Source organism: Nannospalax galili, unplaced genomic scaffold, assembly GCF_000622305.1.
Source record: "Nannospalax galili isolate Female #2095 unplaced genomic scaffold, S.galili_v1.0 scaffold17, whole genome shotgun sequence".
Classification (NCBI taxonomy): Eukaryota; Metazoa; Chordata; class Mammalia; order Rodentia; family Spalacidae; genus Nannospalax; species Nannospalax galili.
This window is the reverse complement of record NW_008342276.1, coordinates 3,650,253-3,669,676: the sequence shown is the minus strand read 5'-3', so window position 1 is coordinate 3,669,676 and position 19,424 is coordinate 3,650,253. Positions and strand designations below refer to the sequence as shown.

The following is a 19,424-nucleotide window of genomic DNA, read 5'->3' as shown; positions in this document are numbered from 1 at the left end:
TCTTTGTGGTTTACTTTTTGGGCATGAAAAGCTGGTTCATCTAAGCTTCTGGTTCTCTCTTTTGATTTTATATTGGAGTGGCCGGATTGCTTTTGTCTTCAGGAATTCCCACAGAGGCCCAATTCAGTGAGGGTAAGATGTTTTCAGGCTTTCTCCTAAGGTCTGGATCCCTCCAGGAACTATTTTGGCCTCAGGAATTCGGAGGTTTGACTGGCCTGGGAGCCTGGCTCAGGAAAAATGCTGGTCTAGGGCAGCAGGTGGCCGTGCCACCAAGAGATGCAAAGGCAGTTGAGGCAGAAGAGTTCCCAAGACATCCTGGGGACTGCACTGAGGAGCTGGATTGCAAAGGATCAGGAAGAGGAAAGGTCAGCCCCAGAGTCCCAGAAAGAGGATGGCCGGTGGTTCAGGCCCAGGGAAGCAGAGGGAGGTGAGGGCGGGGCCAGGCCCAGAAGCAGAGCTCCTAGGGCCCAGAGAAGGCACTCCGTTGGTCTGGATGAAAAGGATCAGGGAGCAGTATTAGTTCCCCAGGTGTCTGGGGCCCCAAGACAAGGAACCAAGCAGGGCCCAAACTCGGAGGAGAGAGCCGCGGTGGAGATGGGAGGGTGAATGGGGCTGGGAAATCAAGGCGCAGAGGGCTCAGTAGACTTACCCCAGAGGGGTCCTCCTGTGGGTAGGAGAGAGCTTAGTGTAAAAATTTAAGCTGGCCTGTTATTGAGATTTTGATATGATGAGTCTTTAGATATAGCCCACTGCTGGCTTTTGATGAATTTAGGAAAATATTTTTTATAAATCATTTAGACAAATAAATTGATTTTGGAAATACAATTATTTTGTCAAAGAATTTTGACTTTCATACTTCCCTTAAAATAATTTCATTCATGGTTTAGGAATCATAATTTGAACATACTAGGCTCTGAAGAAATCCCCGCCTCCCCTGAATGGGTTAATTCATAATGTGCCTCATTTCCCAGTCTTACTTAATCATCAGGTCGAGATTTTTTTCAGGGTACAGAAGAAGTATGTGGATCTCTTCTCAAATATTTAGGGGTGCACTCTAATATTAAATTGAAATAATGGAAGCAATATGGCGGGCGTATTTGTTCTCTGTGAGTAGATGTGGAAATAGCAGAAAAAACCCAGCGGGTGGAAATGGAAGGAACTACGGTCTGTTTCAATGGATAGATCAGTCATTGCTACCTAGTCAAGGAACTCCTATCCTTTCTAACAGAATTTAAAATATACTTATTAAACCCCTGCTTCCCTGGGCCTGCAGGACCCGCAGGCCTTTCTCTGACCTGTAGGCCTTTCTCTTGGGTAAGTCCATCACACCCTCAGTGCCTTGATTCCCCCAGCCTCATTCACCCTCCCATCTCCCCTGCCTGTCTCTCCTCCGAGTTTGGGTCCTGTCCCGTTCCTTGTCTTGGGGCCCCAGACACCTGGGGAACCACTCCTGCTTCCTGATCCTTTTCATCCAGACCAACTCAGTGCCTTCTCTGGGCGCCAGGAGCACTGCTTCTGGGCCTGGCCCCAACCTCAACTCCTTCTGCTTCCCTGGGCCTGCACCACCCTCCAGCCTCTTTCTGGGGTGTGGGGGCTGGCCTTTCCTCTTCCTGATCCTTTGCATCCAGACCAACCCAGCACCTCAGTGCAGTCCCCAGGAGTCCTTGGGGGCTGCTTCCCGCACCCGTCTGCCTTTGCATCAACAAAGAAGAGGGTCAACTCAGAGGAAACATTTTCTCCATACTTCCAAGCAAAGCCAGCCATAGTCAAGCAGAACCTTTGACTTCACATAATCAGAACTGGTAAAAGAAAGGAGCCAGGGGCTCCTCCCAAGCCCATGTGACCCCTGAGGAACAGATCCTCAAATGGCCTAAAGAGTAAAAGTAATTAGTTTATCTGGGCCAACTGTAGGGTCTTTAACACCCAAAAGGAAAGTATAAACAAAGATTAAAGGGGTCAATATAATTTTTAAAGAGTCTGTATATATAGGTAAAGGCTATATAATGAGAAACAATGCCAGACAGGAGATACCTTCCTTTGAGTTGTTGGCCAGGGTGGCCCAAGAGACTCACAGTAACTCAGCCTAGAACTGGGAAAATGAACAACAGACTCCAATCTTATCTAAAGGAATATTGACAACTGATTGCTGCTAGATGAGGATCTTCCTAAAACAAGGTTCTCTGGATAGGCTGACTAGATTCAGTGGATGGACAAGCACTGGGGAAGGGCTGGGGGTGCTGACAACACAGTGGACAGTAATAGGAATGGCAGAGTATATGGACTCCAGTTGGGTGGGGAGGGCTATGGGAGGGTGCCTTTTGGGAAATGGGTATATAGAAAAATAAGATTATTGGGGATGTTCTGTATGATATACACACAAAAAAACAACAAAAAAATTGAGTTATATTTGAGGGAAAAAATGCTCAGATAGTAAGTACTTAACACATTTTACTTAATATTTTACCGGTCTTCTAGAAAGAAAGAGCGGTGGGGTATGTGCAGCGAAGTGGTAGGCAAGAGATCATCAACCTGAATTGTCTAGAATGTTTCTGGAGGGCCAAGCTCCCTTTTTCCTCATTTCGCACCCCAGTGTCTACCAGGGCCTCAACATCCTAACAGTAATCAAGAACTCGTGTACTCATTTTGAACAAGTGACTCATGTTGCTTCCTTTAAATGTGTTAAACAAAAATGAAAACAACATTAGGAACACAAAGAGCCATCATAACTCTACTTATTACAGACGAACATCATAAGCTAAGAATGTTATTAGTTTTTAATGTGAACATTGAAGGCCTTATAAATCCACCTTATGAGCAGCATTGTCATTTCAAGTTGATACAAAGAAAAACTACATCCGTGTTTTAAAACACCGGAATGAATGACTAAAGGAAGATCTTTAAGGTGGTTTCTCTAAAGATCTTTACAAGGAAAAAGGCTCATTTATCTTAGTTGGTTTAGAAGAAATCTGGTAAAGGTTAGAGACCGAAATTTTTGCCATTTGAGAGTTCCTTTTGCTAGAGTGAGCCCATGTTTAATAGTCTGTTTGATATCTTTTATTTCTGTGCTGACTGGATACCTTTGATTTCAGAGATCTGCTTTGACCATGCTATCTTAGAGAAGTATTTTTTCTTTATAACTCTCCTGCTGAAGAGTTGTACTTCATAGTGAATATCTTGATGTTCCTGGATAACAGTGGCTGAAGTAAATATAGCCCATTGCTGAAATTTATCAGATTGAAGGAAAAGAAAACCAGTGTGCGCTTAGTGAGTCTGTCAAGTCATGAAGCCATGATCTGGGGCCATGCCTCACCATGCGACAATCGATTAAGGCAGAGAACTCTAGTAGGAAGAGATGGGGTCAAATCCTAGTTCTATCATACATGGGCTCTGAGAAAGGTACTTTTCATCCCTAGGTTTCATTTTCGTCTTTTCCAGAGGAGGACTGAAAATATTTACCTCGAGGTCATTTGGGAAACTAGGGTGAAATAATATCCTTGAGAGTGCTTATCACAGCTTATAATCCTCCTTAGGCTACAAGCACTGTAAAACTCCAGAAGCCACATGAGGCCTCCAGATGTGGATTTCTTCTTTTTGTTACACAGTCACAGTGCTGGTCACTTTCAGTCTAAATAGTAGAAGCCTGGATTGCTTTATTCCTGTGTGAGGAAGGGAACTCGGCAATGGGCAGAGGAATCCTTGGTGCGTACTAGGCTCAGCTGACATTGTCTCCCAGCACTCCCAGGTCCTGGTGCTTTGTTTATTCATTAAACTCAGGGTTCCTACCTTTAAATTTGTTTCACAAAGCTGATAGTCTTTTGAACTGGATACATTTCCCAGATAATAGCACTCAAGTCTCATGTGCTTCAGGAAGCATGATAGTATAAAATAGCTGGAAAATAGTAACACAAACAGAGCTACTAGCTTCCTGAAGGGTGGAATGCACTGGCAAGGTAGTAAAGCCCCCAACCTAGGGTTTCTGGATATTCTGGTGCTGGGTGTTCTGTTGCTCCCCTGGACCCACTCTGTACCTATATTTGCTATATTATCTGGTAGAACCAGATCACACAGGCTCCCTTGCCTTAAGACTTCCAACTAGGAAACACCAACAGGTACCCAAAGAGTGGGAAGAGAGAGAGGCTCCTGAGACAAAGGTTCCCAATGAGTGACATCTACTTACTTCCCATCTACTTGCCTCCCTTGCTCTTGAGGCCAAGAAGTGGTATCTGCCTCCCACTACTGGAGGTCCAGAGGTGCTTCATTTCCCCTCGTTTAGTCTATTCGACCTTCCTGTGCTTTTGTCAATGCTACTTGCTGCATTGATATTTTTGTCACCATAAATTCGTGGCTTAAAACAGCACACATTCTTTTACCCTATAGCTCTGTATGCCAGGAATGTGACAGGGGCTGTATCAAGGTGTTAACAGGGCTACCAACTCTCCTGGAGGATCTGTGAGAGAATCTATTTCCTCCTCATTTCTAGCTTCTAGAAATCCAGGTTCTTTGGCTAATGGCCCCTTTGTCCATCTTCATAGCCATGGAAAGCATCCTATGTGCCCTTATGTTAGTGTTCTCTTATGGAAACAAACTACCTGAAGTAATCCACTTAAAAAGAATGAAGGTGGACTGACAAGATGGTTCAGTGGGCCTGAGTACTTGATGCTAAGCCTAAGGACCTGAGTTTAGTCCCTGGAATCCATATGTTAGAAGGTAAGAACCAGCTCTAGCAAGTTGTCCTCTACCCTTTACACATGTGCCATGGTACAGGGGTGCATACACACATACAAAAATGATACAATTTTTTTCACATTTTACTTATTTACTTACCTGTGTCTGCTTTCTTACAGTACTGGAGATTAAACCCAGGTCCTTATGCATACTAACCAAGCTTGTATACCCCTGAACTACAAAGGTTTATAATGGTTCATATCAGAGGTTTTGGTCCATGATTGCTTTGCCATTTGCCTTTGGGCCTGTAGTGAGGGAGCGGATGGCAGAGGAAGGCTTTCGCCTCATGGCAATCAGAAAGCAAAGTTCCAGACAGGCCAGGGCCAAAGTCTGAACATGCCCTTCATAATTTATCTCAAATGATTAGCTTCCTTCCCTACTTCCTAAAGTCACCACCTGGCAGTGCCACAGGCTGGTCCCCAGGCCTTTAGAACATGAGTCTTTGGAGTGCATTCAAGAAGCAAACTCTGGGAAGCCTATCACTCCTTCAGCCTGTCACACTTTTGAGGTTAGCTTACCCAGTCAGATGGTAGTAATTTATCTCAAGATTCTTAACCTTAATCATACAAGCAAAGTTCCTTTGCCATGCAGGAAACATATTTATAAATTGAATAGATTAGGATGTGGACATCACTGGGAGCCATTATTATCTTGTAGCACCACCTTCATTAAATTTTCTCCATTTAGCCCTTTGTATCACATGCTTCCTGCCAAGACTCTGATTGATATAGTTCCATCCTACAGTGTCTCTGAGATAGGTGTAATTTCATACATGTGGACATTGGGGGCAGAAATGAGTCAGCTCAGGTTGGATTTGTCTTATTGCTATTGTGTAATTTTAATGATATTGGATACATTTTTTTAAACCAGATAATTCAAATATTTTTTTGTTTGCCAGTTGCTAAAAGAACCTGCAAAATCCCATAAATATTAGATAGCTCAGCTTTCACAGTGCTAGAAGGGGCTCTGCATGCTACAGGAAAAATCAAATCATCAGTCTTGCCTACCTGTGAATTCTGTGAGCTATAACAACTGGCCTAGCAAGATAAGTCCATAGGTATACTAGCAGCAAAAATGTATGTGAATAACCAACCACTTCTGGATTTAAGGTCTGCTTCACAAGATGGAGCCCATACCTGGCAGTGATATCAAGCCAAGGAACCTAAGGTTAGACAGGTCACAGGCCATAAAGGAGAACCTACTACTATTATTCTCCTACTGACTGTTATACCCATAGATGAATGAATCTCTCAACTCTCACTGGAGAAACTTCCTCATGCAACAGATGAAGATGAACACAGAGACCCACGGCTGGTCAACATGAGGAGAATAAGAGACTGCAGAGTACTTAGCCCTGGATAGAACACCTATATCAATCTTCTGTCTCCCAAGGCTCAGGGGTCATTGTAGAAGGGGCAGAGAGATTGTAAGAGCCAGAGCTAGGGGATGACTGCAAAGAAGCACTGTTTTCTAGTCAGTTGGACAATTCCTCATATGAACTCAGCAATTGTGACAGCACGCACAAGACTATATAAGCTTAAGCCAAACAAAATTCCAGCATTAGAGGTGAGGAAGTGGATAGGTAGCCCCAACCCTAGCTGAGAATCTATATTTTGTACAGTAGATCTCTAGAACTTACTAATCTTGCATCATTGAAATGTTCATGAGCGTGGCATTTAAGTCATAAAGCTGTATCAATTGATACCTATGTGACTTACAATGCACTTGCCTATGAATTCCACTTGGCTAACATACCTAACACTTCTTCTGATATTTATTTGCATGACCACTTTAATGACTGGCTTTATTGGCATGCTCACAGGTCTACACTGTCTCCACCTCCATCCTTCTTTCCATTCCCCTATTCTGTTTCTCCTTATAGCAGTTATCAGTCACTTTATGATGTTGTTATGCAATCATTTTACTAGTCTGTGTATCACCACTAGATGAACTTCTATACCCCTAGACATTCTCTGTTTAATGTCCCGGCGCATCTCTTCCCTTGAAGACAGCACTTAATACTGAGTTGGTGCTGTTCATTCTTGATTACTGAATGAATCCAGTTTCGAATATGTCTAGGTGATTTTCTCCAGGCCTACCTCTCTGAGCCTAGGTTTTCTCATCTATAAGATGGAGTAAAATTTACTTCATGATGTTATTTTTAAAATTAACTAAGAACCAGCAATCTAGCTCTTAGTAGGCCCATAAACATGCTTCTGTTTTAATTGTTCTGTTCTAATTATCTGTTTTAATTGCCTGTCTTTTCAGGAAAGTAGGCATTTTTATCATTTTAAAAGTAACATGAAACTCGTTAATTTTCATGCAGCTTATTAATATCGATGATTTAGATATCACTTATATTTCATCTTAAGATAGAAAATCAAAAGTTGGCCACTGACCAATAAATAAAATGTTATAATGTAATTCACTAGATGGCAATCTTGATCTCAGTATGGTAGGAGTTGAATAATTGACAGGAATTCTTATTTGTTAAAGCAAATTGCAAATGACCACCTTTGATGACACAAGCAAGGTAATAAATGTAGAAAGTGATTTAAGAGTAGGGTCTTATAATGTCAGCCTTCTTCGATTTACAAATCTAAGTGGTATGTTTCTCCATAAAAAGTACATGTTAATGCAAAATAGTGTCTCCTTAAAATGTCAAGTGCAGTGAATCACTAAGATGTTGCTGATGGTTTGTGTTTTAACCTCAAACAGTCCCTGTTATTGTCTCAATTATTACAAATAGCAGGTATGCTTCCCGACATGATTATTACTTTATTAAATAATTTTGCCTAATGCCCTTATACCTCTTCCATGTGCCTCCAATAATTTATTCATGAGCTCATTATATTCTGCATAAAGCTAGCATGATTATATTTGCACCTGAAATTTCTTTAGATTGAGATGGATGGCAAAGATCAGATACTTTAAAAATACTTTGCCGCGCTGCCCTCTAATTGCCAATTTTACTGAATGTAAAATGTATTTACTTTCTCTTCCTTGTGACTTCCCTGGGAATAATATTCAACATGCCAAATAAAAACGCTGCTCAACACAAAGCAGGTCACTGTTCCTTCCATTTATTCTGGATGCAGAAGTATCAGAATGTCCTCGTTATGGGGGATGAGGTGACTATAGGCATCCTGAATTACTGAGTCTTGGACAGCTTTAAAGAAAGCAATAAAGCCTATTTATTATATTTTCCTTATCTTTCTTTCATTTGGTAGTTGTGGAGTAGAGCTTGAGTTGAAGTCTATGAAGTCAAGCAGTTTCCACAAGTTAAAATAGCCTTTCTTTATAAAGTCTCTATTACTCTGATAATAGGATTAAAATAACTGTGCTTAATTTTGGAGCATAGGTGACAGTATGTCCAACTAACTGCGTTAAAAACTCTTTTCATATGTAAAATTGCAGACTCGTGTACCTATTCAATTAAAAGTATACTCACCATTTGGGAGAAAAGAATAAAAACAATGCATGGTTATTTTAAAAATGTTATTGGGCATCTTTCTTTGGGGACAAAATTGCTTGGATGTAAATCCCTGCTCTGCCATTAATTGTCTAACTGATCTTACCTAATTTGTAAAATGGAGATATTATAATTAACACACTTGATTGTTAGGGGAATTAGAGTGTAGTGTTAATATATGTGAGGTCAGACCTGAGGCAGGCACTTCTGTAGGCGTCTTCCAAGGCAAACTGTAGGCCCTGATTCCCTTGTGGCACCTTCTGCCTCTCCTCTTTCCAGCTTCTTGTGTGCTTAATTATCTAAGCCTTATTCTATGGAGTTTCATTGTATTTAATGGAACCATTTCCCCCTATTCATGGAAGCCAGCCTCACCCACACATTGATTAAGATTACTTAGGGCAGGGATTGTGATCAGCTGCTTTTAAATCTTCCCTGCGCCCAATGCTACATAACATAGGCCTATGCAAGTCTTTGGCTTGAGGTCTCTGGAGAAAATAAATCAAAAAGACCCTCCTCTGCAAAGCCTGTTAGGGTTATATTTTCCTATCTCTATGGAGAGTTAGTTGGTTCTTGCTTAATATTCCTTGATCTCTAAACTCTTTCTCTTTCTCCTTACTGCCTCCCTCCTTCTTTCCTTTCTTCCTTTCATTGGTCTATGATCTGTCTAATAAAAGATGACCCATGGTCCATAGAACTTATCATACATTGTAAGCAAAAAGTTTAACTCTTGATTATAAATGACCCCATAAACTACGACATGAAAACTATAAATTAATAATGATGGGAACTTTCTTAAAATGTATACCTGAGGAAGACTGCTCTGAGGAATTCATATTTAAGTGAGACCTGAAAGAAGCTATTGTGTCATAAGTGATGGAGGAAAAGGAGGGTAAGGAAGGACAAGTAGAGGGAACTATGTGGAAGGAGGCATGGGATGCCTTCATAGATCTGCATGGGATCAGTGCCACCAAAACTTTGTCCAGACAGTAACCCTTAGGCAATCAGCAGAGATTGTTCTGTATAGCCCTGCAGGTCCCCCATGAAGGTCTGAGTCAGAACTACAGTTGGAAGCATTGAGATCTCTAAAAGATTGCAACTTCATATTTATATGTGACCCGTTATGGACGGCTAGTGCTTTGGGGGGCGGGGGTCCCGGTTAATGTAGGTCATCAGTTATTTAATTGAAGGCTATTGCAACTTCTATTATTGCATTTAACAATTGAGGTGTTTAATGATTGATTTACTTGACTCCTCTTGTTTGTATCACCAGGTCCTAACATGACACCTGGTGTATATTAGAAGGTGAGTAGCTGAATGAATTTAAGGATGCTCTTAGTGCAGTCCTGGGAAATTGTTGCTCTTGTCTGTCACCTCTCTTAGCCATTGTGCGTGGTTGAGTGATGCTGTCTCCCCATTTAAATGTATGTGGCATGCCTGCTTCCTCTACAAACACCAGTGATCAAGGATAGTGCACTTTCTTCATAATAGGAGAAATGCTACTTGCTTCTCTTTATCTGAGCAATGCTTTAATTACCTGATACCAAAGGTTTCTAAAAGTGAAAACCTAATTTTGTTTCATTTTCAAGGGTTTTTTTTTCTATTCTTATGGTTATTATTCTGGTTCTGTAAGGACCTTGCCTATTAAATCCAAATGTGACCAGAGTTTGGTAAGTTTGGGATTAGAGTTTCACTTCTCTTCCATCTGGCATTATTTCCTTTTATGCTGTCTTCAAGAGATACTGTGCACCATTGTGGAGAAGAGGCCTGTGATGGTGTCTAGGGATGCTGCAGTGAACACAAGTGACAAAAAACATCTGCTATTGCAGAGCTGACTCTCTAGGGGAAATTTTGTAAGAAAATGGTGATGAGTGTGATGGGACTAAGAAGGAATTGCTAGTAGGGGGGAGTCATGGACAGAGAGAGCTTCACTGAGAAAGCAGCGTTAAAACAAATACTAGAAGAAGAATGAGCTTCAAGAGAAGGGCATGCAAGGTACAAGGAACAGACAGGACAAAGGTCCTGAGAGCAGTATGCCTGGCACACACATTAGAGGTTAGGCAGGAAGACAGTGCAGCTAGGCCAGAGTGAGCCAAGGGAGACTGCTAGGAGATGTGATCAGAGGGACTATAGGAGAGGACTGTGAAATGCCTATTGGTCTACTATAAAAATGTGGCTTCCCCTGTGGGGGAAATGGGGAGCTAGTGTGGGGTTTTAAATGAAGGAATTAAAGGTATATTGACTGTTAACTGTTCCTAAAGTGATGAAGAGAAGACAGTCCACCAAATCCATTGGTCTTGAAATTGGTGTCCCAGGTATGGAGTAGGAATGTGCTGACACTGGCCTTGAGTAACAATGACATATTTTCGTTGGCTAGGCAGCTTAATGTTAAATAATAGAGTGTCAGCTCTTCTCTAATGAGGTACGGGAGCTCCCACCCACTGCTTGGGAGAGACGGTCAGGATCATGCAAAGTAGATCAATGCAGTGAAGACCAAGATGACAGAAACTGTCCCAGGTAGCCAGTCATTTGGAGGAGAGTCAAATGTAACTGAAGTGGATGGGTGGCCCAAGGAGTGTTTTACAGCAGAGATTCTTGAACCAGATTGCTTGGCCAATGCTGCTATTTCCAAGTTGTGATGTATTAGGTAAATCAGCTTTTCTGTGCCTCTGGGTCCACATCTATGAAATGTGAATAATTTTGGTACCTTTCTGAGTTGTTATGAGGGTACCTTACCATTTGCAAAAATCTTTATAAGTCTTTTAAATAAAATCTGCACCTACTCATTCCTTTTCCTTGGGTTTCTACTCACATTAATTTGTGGAAATGTGATGGGTCTCCTTTCCCTGATCCCCTGCATTTTCCCTTTGTCTCCAGGGTAGTCAGTGGCCCTGCCTTATCACCTGGAAGTCTAGTACTCTCTTGTACTGCGAGCTGGAAGGGGAACAACAGATCTCCCTTAATGGGAGCACCCTGTTGGAGGAAAATATTTTGGCCAAGGCATCGTGCTAATTATCTGAGGCACAAAGGAATTAGTTTTCTGGTAGTCGTTGAGCTTACTGCCTTTAAAAATAGTTTATTCTATTAATATGTTATAAAGAGATTTATATTTAAGTAATTGGAATGTGTCCAGAGTAAGAATCGAAGGCATGTTCTTTCTAGATTACAAGGTTAGGTAGCCTATGTTAGTGGATATATAGTAACTTTTCGTATTGTCCTTTGATTTTTGAAGCATTGGCATCAATGTGATACTATATCTAAAATATTGCTTTGTATTTCTTTTAGTCTAGACTCAGATAATTATTCTGACCAAGTAATGTGTCCTCTTCTATTCCAGGGACTTAAACAGACTTAAAAAAAAAAAAAAAAAAAAAAAAAAAACTACGTCCTGTGGTGTGGTAGGTAGTGCCATGCCAGATTTCCAGTGTGAGCAATCTGGAGCTGTGAGGTCAGAGAGCTGACTTGGAGGAGTCAGTGTCTGCTTCTCAAGGGCCCATTCTTCCTACCATGCGTCCTGACTCTTGGGTAGACAAATGCTGGGCAGTACAAGTGAAAGGACTTGCTCTGCTGTATCTGGGGAGATTGTGGGACCTGGATACTTCTGATCTCCCTCACCTTCTTTGTTTCCTGGCTCATGATATAGATGACAATGGCTTTTTCTGAGTTCCCACTCTATCACTCAGTACCCTCACAAGGCTCCAAATGATGAGTCTCTGCAGTCCTAGACTGAAACCTCTAGAACCATAAGTTATGTAAATCTTTTCTCTTCATATGTTAATTACTTTGTAGTGATAGAAAGCTGATTAATACATACCCCCCCAGCCAATATTGGAAAATTTTCTTGGGAATAAACCCAGTGTTTATCTTGTTCATAATGATCATTGGGATTTAAGAACTTCCAACTGGTGTTGACACCAAAGGATCATTTGATCCATTCATTCAAAAGCAAAACACTACAAAAGGGGAAACATCACTAGCTTGAGAGAGGTAAATTAGAAAAGCTATTAATTTGAATTTTAAATCCCTGGGTTGTGTTGTAGCAAAGGATCTTTTATCGTCTGCTACCTCTGTGTAGCTGTGTCTTAGAAAATGATCAGGAGCTGGTGCTTCTTATGAAGCAGCCATCTGGAACTGATAATCAAGCGAGGACAGGATCCAAATGTTCTCTTCCTTGGTACTGCAAGTCATCCAGATGACTATAGAGGCATGCTGACGTGCGCAGGTACAGGAAGTGATGCACCTGGGTTGGACCCAGGCTGTGACAGACTCTCTAGAGGGCTTCCATTTGTGTAATTGCCAGCAGTTGGGAAGAGTCATTGAGATGTGCTCAAGAGCTGGCAGAGAGCCCCTGGAGCTAAAGGAACAAGTGCTATTCTGTGAACAGCTAGCTTACATGGCAGAAGATTTTGTTGTTTGGGGATGCCAGTGTGTGAATGAGGGCATGAAATAATTTTAGCATTTGTTTGGAGTGGTTTTAAGAACATACTTAGCATTGTCCTGTGCTTAAAGCCACCTGTTCAGATTTGTCAAGATAGCAATGTCAGTCATCTTTAGTTTCCTCTGTTGCTTAGAAGCTCTCTGCATTATTTCCACCCAATTCATATATGTTCTTCTTATGAATAATAACGATGTAATTGTTTTGAACTGGAATCTGGGCGTTCTAGAACTGTTAGGAGTTAACAGAATTGAAGAGGTCTCATCTTTCTGCTCTAGACTATACTTGAATTCTTATCACTGTAAGACAAAAACTATCAAAAACAAATATACTACTCCTTTATTTCCTTTAAAAAAAAAAAAAAAAAAAAAAAAACAGGCTGCCTAGCACAACCTGGAAGTTATTCACATTGTTTCTGCTCTCTGTATCAAGGTGAGAGTTTATTTGCGTGATCCAGGCTATGATAACTGACTTGGATACCCAAATTTTGGGGAAGATAGCAGAGGATCCTCTGCAGCAACCAGCTGAGATAAGACGGTTCTCATCTGCATTACTAATGATGAGCCCAAATTCTCATGATCCATTTGGGGAGGGGGCTAGATACTTTTTTTTTTTTTTAGAATTTCTTGCATTAATACACTGTATTTACAACATTTCTACCCTTCCATATCACCCCTAAAATTTTCCCCTCCCACCTCCCTTTTGAATTAATGATCTCCTATAATTATTATTGTTACACACAAATATATACATACAAACCCATGCACACACAGCCTGATGCTTTGCAAGGAGATTTAATAGCGAACTCCAGCATAGCATTCGGATATCGTCTGGGTACAAAGTGGGAGATGCTTTATACTTAGAGGCATGATTTCTGTGAAGATTAAGATTTATGGGAAATTTGCAAACATAATTTGCCCCATGCCAACCTCGCTATGGGTATAGCCTTCTTTGAAAAAGACATACGGATCTTATCAATGCCTTTCTTAAGAACACCGAGTTTGTTAATCTATTAATCCCACCTTTTCTTATAAAAATTGAGGAAATTCATGTGAGAGTTAAAAGATCTCTAATCCAAAAATGGGATTTTGTAAATAATTTCCTATAACAAGATTTAGCCATGTCTTCCTCTATGCAATTTTTTGTGTAAGTCACATTAGCATTTATTAAATAATTAGTAAAATGATATTTAAGCCCTACACCCTGTTCTCCTTCTAGCCTTGGGCACAGGCCTGCTTCTGTTCTTAGCGCCCCAGATCTCTGGACTCCCTCTTAGTCCAGATCCACCCACTGCATCCTGATCCCCTGTACCCAGACCACTTCAATTCTTCAGTCTAGTTTCTTAGAGCCTCCATAGGCTTTCCCCCCTAGCTTGCCTATGGACTTCTTAGAATAGCCTGGCTGTTCTTACTATGTGCAAAATATGTATCCTTATATGTACAGACAAATATCCCAGTCACCACTCATCAAAGAAGCTTATTTTGCACCACACAGAGAATATTACCAAGTACCACAACTGGTCACATACAGACTTTGTCTACGAATTGCCCAGGCCTAAGCGACACATCTACAATGCAACCTCTACACCTAAAGTGCATGGATCATAAAACAGGGGTAGTTAGGGGCTGGAGAGATGGCTCAGTAGTTAAGAACACTGGCTATTCTTGCAGAAGACCTGAGTTTGAATCCCAGCACCCACATGGCAGCTAACAAATGTCTGTAACTCCAGTTCCAGGGAATCCGACAGCCTCTTCTGTCCTCTGTGGGCATTGCACGGCACAGATGCACTTACCTACTTGCAGGCAATACACACAGACACATAAAAATAATAAATAAAATATTTTTTTAAAACAGGTAAAGAAGAGGACACTAATGAATCTTTCAATTCTCATCAATGAAGCTCCCTCATGCAACAGAGAGCTAAGAACACAAAAGGTCACAAATGTAGAGATTAAGAGTCTGCAGAATGGTGGTCTTGGACAGGACTCCTGTATCAAACTTCACCCATCCAAGGCTAAGGGACCATCACAGAAGAGGGGGCAGAAAGTTTGTAAGAGCCAGGGAGGAGGAGGAGGACTCTGGAAACAGAGTCCTACAAGCTCATATGATTCTATGGCAATGGTGTCAGCATACACAAGTCCCATGTAAGTCCCATGCAAACTCAGGCAGACAAAACCCAGTATAGGAATGGGGAAATGAACAGCAGACCCCAATATTAGCTGGAGAAATATTGGCAACTGATTATTGCTAGGTAAGGAAGGTTTGATCTTCCTAAAACAAGAGACTCTAGATAGACTGACTAGACCTCAGTGGATGGACTTACACTAGAAAACATCTGGGGACACTGACTTGACACAGTGGAACTTAACAGGATGACAGAGTACGTAGGTTCCAGTTGAGGGGTATGGGAGGGTGCCGTTGGGATGAGGGTATAAAGAATGATTAAGATTGTTTGAAATATTCTGTATGAAACACACAAAAATTCAATTAAAAAATGTTATTTAAGTGACTTTGAAAAAGGTACTGAAGCATGGAATTTGCCTCCAGAGCTAAGACTAGCTAGATTTCAGTCTTCATCCTGTAACTTGATTGCTTCATGAGCTAATCAATTTATGCCTCAGTTTCAACATCCATAAAATAGAATGAATATTAGCATTTGCCTTATTTGGTTTACCAGAATGTTAATATAGACAAGAACACTTGGAACAGTGGTATATAATCAACTCCATTTCAGGGCATACTGGATGAAGGAGGACAATGATGGATAATTATGACAGTAATGCTGATAATCATAATGATCATTTGGTTGTTGTTGAGTTTTAAGTAGAAAATACAGCTGTTCTATCAAGTGCCTAGTAATCCTGGATGGCATATAGCCAGGTCAGTCCAGCTTATGTACAGATTTGTAAAGTGTTGGGGTAGACATAGAGTACAGAAGAGACATGAAAGGGGCTGGTGGAAGGGTTCTAGAGGTGCCCTGCATCAGTAGTTTCTCCAAGCACTGCTTTCCAGACTGAGGAAGCATGCCTTTGTGGCCCTCACAGGCCATCTGGATTTTATCTTAAAGTTCTGGTATGAGGGGACAACAGAGCCAGGGTGCAGGAAATTAAAGAAATGAAGACTTGATAAAACACCAGCTACTCTCTCATTTTCAAAGAAGAGTTTGGGGACTGCAGAGTGTTAGGGTCCCTGATATGCTTCGAGGTCCAAAAGAAGTACCGGTAGCATTGTTCCAGTTCTGTATCAGTAATCCAGAAAGCAGATGACAAACTGGACTAAGGCTTTTTGAAAATAAATGTTCAGAAAAAGGACTCTTTCAAATTCAACAGGGCATGGCAAGGGGTACAGAGGGTCGCTAGAGTAGGAGCACCCACGGGTAGGGAGCACTATGAGTGAGGGTTTCCTAGATGAAGCTCCAAGAGAAGAGAGTGTGACAGAGAACAGAAGCTGGAGGGCAGAGACCCATGAAGCAAGCAGGAGCAAGACACCCTGTCCTCACCTTTGCATGTCCTGATTGTAGTGCTTCCCAGAGACTGACCATTAATGGAAGCCACACAATGAAGTAAAGATCAGCCTCCTGGGATGTAGACAGAGACTAAGAATATGCCAAAGGAAAAATAACCAGCAATCCTTTTAGCATAGATTATTTTGATATCATTTTAAGTCTTTTTTTTTTTCATTCAAAATGTACAGCAAGACAATTGCTGTGGGTAAGTTTGGAATTTGTAGAATTTTCTCAAACCACTTTTCAGTTCCCAATCAGACATAACACTGGGCTGTGGCACATGCCTTTAATCCCTTTAATCCCAGCACTCTGGAGGCGGAGGCAGGTGGATCTCTGTGAGATCGAGGCCAGCCTGGTCTGCATTGCAAGTTGTAGGCTAGCTGGGGCTATGGGGAGACCCTGTCTCAATAAAACATCATCATCATCATCACAATAATGCACAAATATTGAACCCAAAGTTAGCATTCATTGGCAGTAAAGAGTACTAGGAAATATACAATCTTTTTCTTAATTTTTTGTGAAAATATAGCAAATGAGTTTTGTTAAAACAAAACAAAAGTAAATCAGCTATATGAGGCTTACCAGAGAGAGAGAGAGAGAGAGAGAGAGAGAGAGAGACAGAGACAGAGACAGAGACAGAGACAGACAGAGACAGAGACAGAGACAGACTTTTTGTTTTAATTATAATCAGCTTTTTTTCCATTGGGGTACATTAATTGAAAAGATACAAAATAAGTAAAATTTCTTTTCCTCTCCCCTTTCCCATTTACTGAAACTTATCTGATAGGATTTTGAAACTGACCACTGATCCTTATAACAGTCTGAAAGATGTTGCGTGTTATTTGTTCTATGGATGAGGAAGTCGAGGCAGTGATTTTCTAGATAAGACAACTTGTGAGTAAGGAAACCAGAAGTCACAGTCAGTTTTGTTTTTTGTCTACACCCTACTGCCCACTGGTAACAAAAGTCCTTCCAAGGTCTACCATTCTGTTTGGTGGAAGATATTGGGTAACTGGCTCTACACTTCCGAACCTATCATAACCATTGCCCTCACCGTTATTGCTGGAGTCACCATGACCAACCATTTCTTCACCAGCACCATTTCTTCACCAGCACCACCATCTAGACAACTATCACCATCACTGCTGCCAGCACTGTTACCACCACCACGATTGTTCACACTTCAATTAACATCACCATTATCATCAGCACTATAGATTACTACCATCATCATCACCACTGCCACTGTCACCACATCATTAGCATCACCATCCCTGTCACTGCCACCACACCTACCAGCATCATCACCACTGCCTTCTTCACCACCATTTATGTCACCACGACAGTCATTGCCACCACTGCTACCACTACCACCACCATCACCACCATCATCACCACCACTATCCTCACCACCCACACTGTTGCCACTTCTATGACCACCACCCTCATGACCAGTGCTGCTACCACTGAAACAAAGACAACAAATACCTACTTATGTTCACAAACAAGTTTTATGGACACTAAATTCAAATATTTTAACAAAGAGCTATTGGGCTGGAGAGATGACTCAGTGGTTAAGAACACTGGTTGTTCTTGTAGAAGACCCAATTTAAATCCCAGCACCCATATGGCAGCTAACAGCTGTCTATAACTCCAGTTCCAGGGGATCCAAGAGCCTCTTCTACCCTCTGTGGGCATTGCATGGCACAGGTGCACTTACCTACATGCAGGCAATACACGCATACACATAAAATTAAAATAACAAATAAAATTTTTAAAAATTTTAAAAGAAAGATCTATCCCTGGTCAACTCTAGTTTTTAAATGACATGCTGTAGTTGTATTTTTGCAAAAGCATTTTTATAAGTTCCCTGGTCCATTCCTCTTGAAAATATTTTAAGTGATTTCATGCCAGTTACAACGTGGTGTTATAAGGCATTTCAATAGAATTACTGTTTTAGATACTACTTTAATTCTATTTTGACACAACTAAAATTTCTGCAACAGAGAACAAAATGAAATTGTTCCATACTCAAGATTTTTCTTGGCTCTCACCAAAAACCAGTGGTTACTAAAAGTCCTTAAACTGCAGACTAGGTAATTGAATAATTTGTATATCAAATTAAGGTTTAAATGATGCTTTTAATAGCATAGTTACTCATAATAAGGAAAAGGTCAGTATTCACTAGTAATTATCTAGCCTCTATAATTTTTAAAACATGAAAAAAACCACAATGTTGCAACCAGCACATCCAAAGGGGGAAAGGCACTGTAGAACATCACTGATAGGAGAAAAACACACTTATTATTAAATTAGTAATTTCTTTAAAAGACACAATGTGTAATAGATAAGCTAATTTGTCTGAAGCCTTTCACTTAAATACTATATTTCATAGCTTCTCAAATGTGCACATTTATAGTTTCAGAATCAGCCATTATATGTGCTAGAGTTTATTTAGCATCTTTCTCTTTTACCTTAGTGGTACATAAACTTAACACATGTCTTCTATCTTTCATCTTCTATCAGATGAAATAAAGGATTCAGATTGTTTTTCCCCTAATAAGATCTCTCTGAAAGTTTTAAAAACCTCTTTGGATAAAGCTAATGCTGATTGAGTGCAGAAGACTAAATTCACACATTTTTAGAATTTCATTCATTTCTCTAATTTATATTATATGCCTTATCTATGTAAGACACTACACTAGTACTTTATGGAAGTAATAATTGCAATGATAAATAATATCTTCTATCGCATTTTGATAGTATTTTATTATTTATCAGAGACTATTACCTGCTTCATTTTATTTATGCTCACAGATACCTTGAAAGGTAGACATTATTCCTCTGCTCTGGCAAAAGTCCTGAAAGTCCAAAAATGAAAATAAAGCTAACCAGGTCAGGGGTTTCAGGGCACGAGCCAGATCCTCAGTTTTTGACCTCTAAGGCCATTCTTTCCACAGTAAAAAAGGAAAGTCAGACACAAAATCAGGGGCTTTTTAAGGAGCCAGATCTAGCCTAATGCACACGTCACAGTCTAATTCTGAGGCTGTTAGCATTATGTCTCTTTTTGCATGTTCATTTCTTAATTGTATAAGAATGTATATGAGCCCTCTGGTTAGTTTTGTTTTTAAAATAATAAACATATGGTATAAAACACAAAGTATCTCCATACCATTACCAATTTCTGAGTATTTACTGTGTATCTATGCGTATAGATCATTTTCAGCATAAGTAGATTCATACTGTGTGCAGTATTTTGTGACTTGACTTTCTCACAATCTATCTTAGTG

At 40.6% G+C, this 19,424-nt stretch overlaps 1 protein-coding gene across 2 annotated transcripts in view; it reads left to right on the top strand.

The window, feature by feature from the left end:
- The window catches only part of Samd12 (sterile alpha motif domain containing 12), a 434,786-nt gene that overhangs the window by 114,900 nt on the left and 300,462 nt on the right, over nucleotides 1-19,424 (top strand). The gene's annotated exons all lie outside the window — the stretch shown is intronic.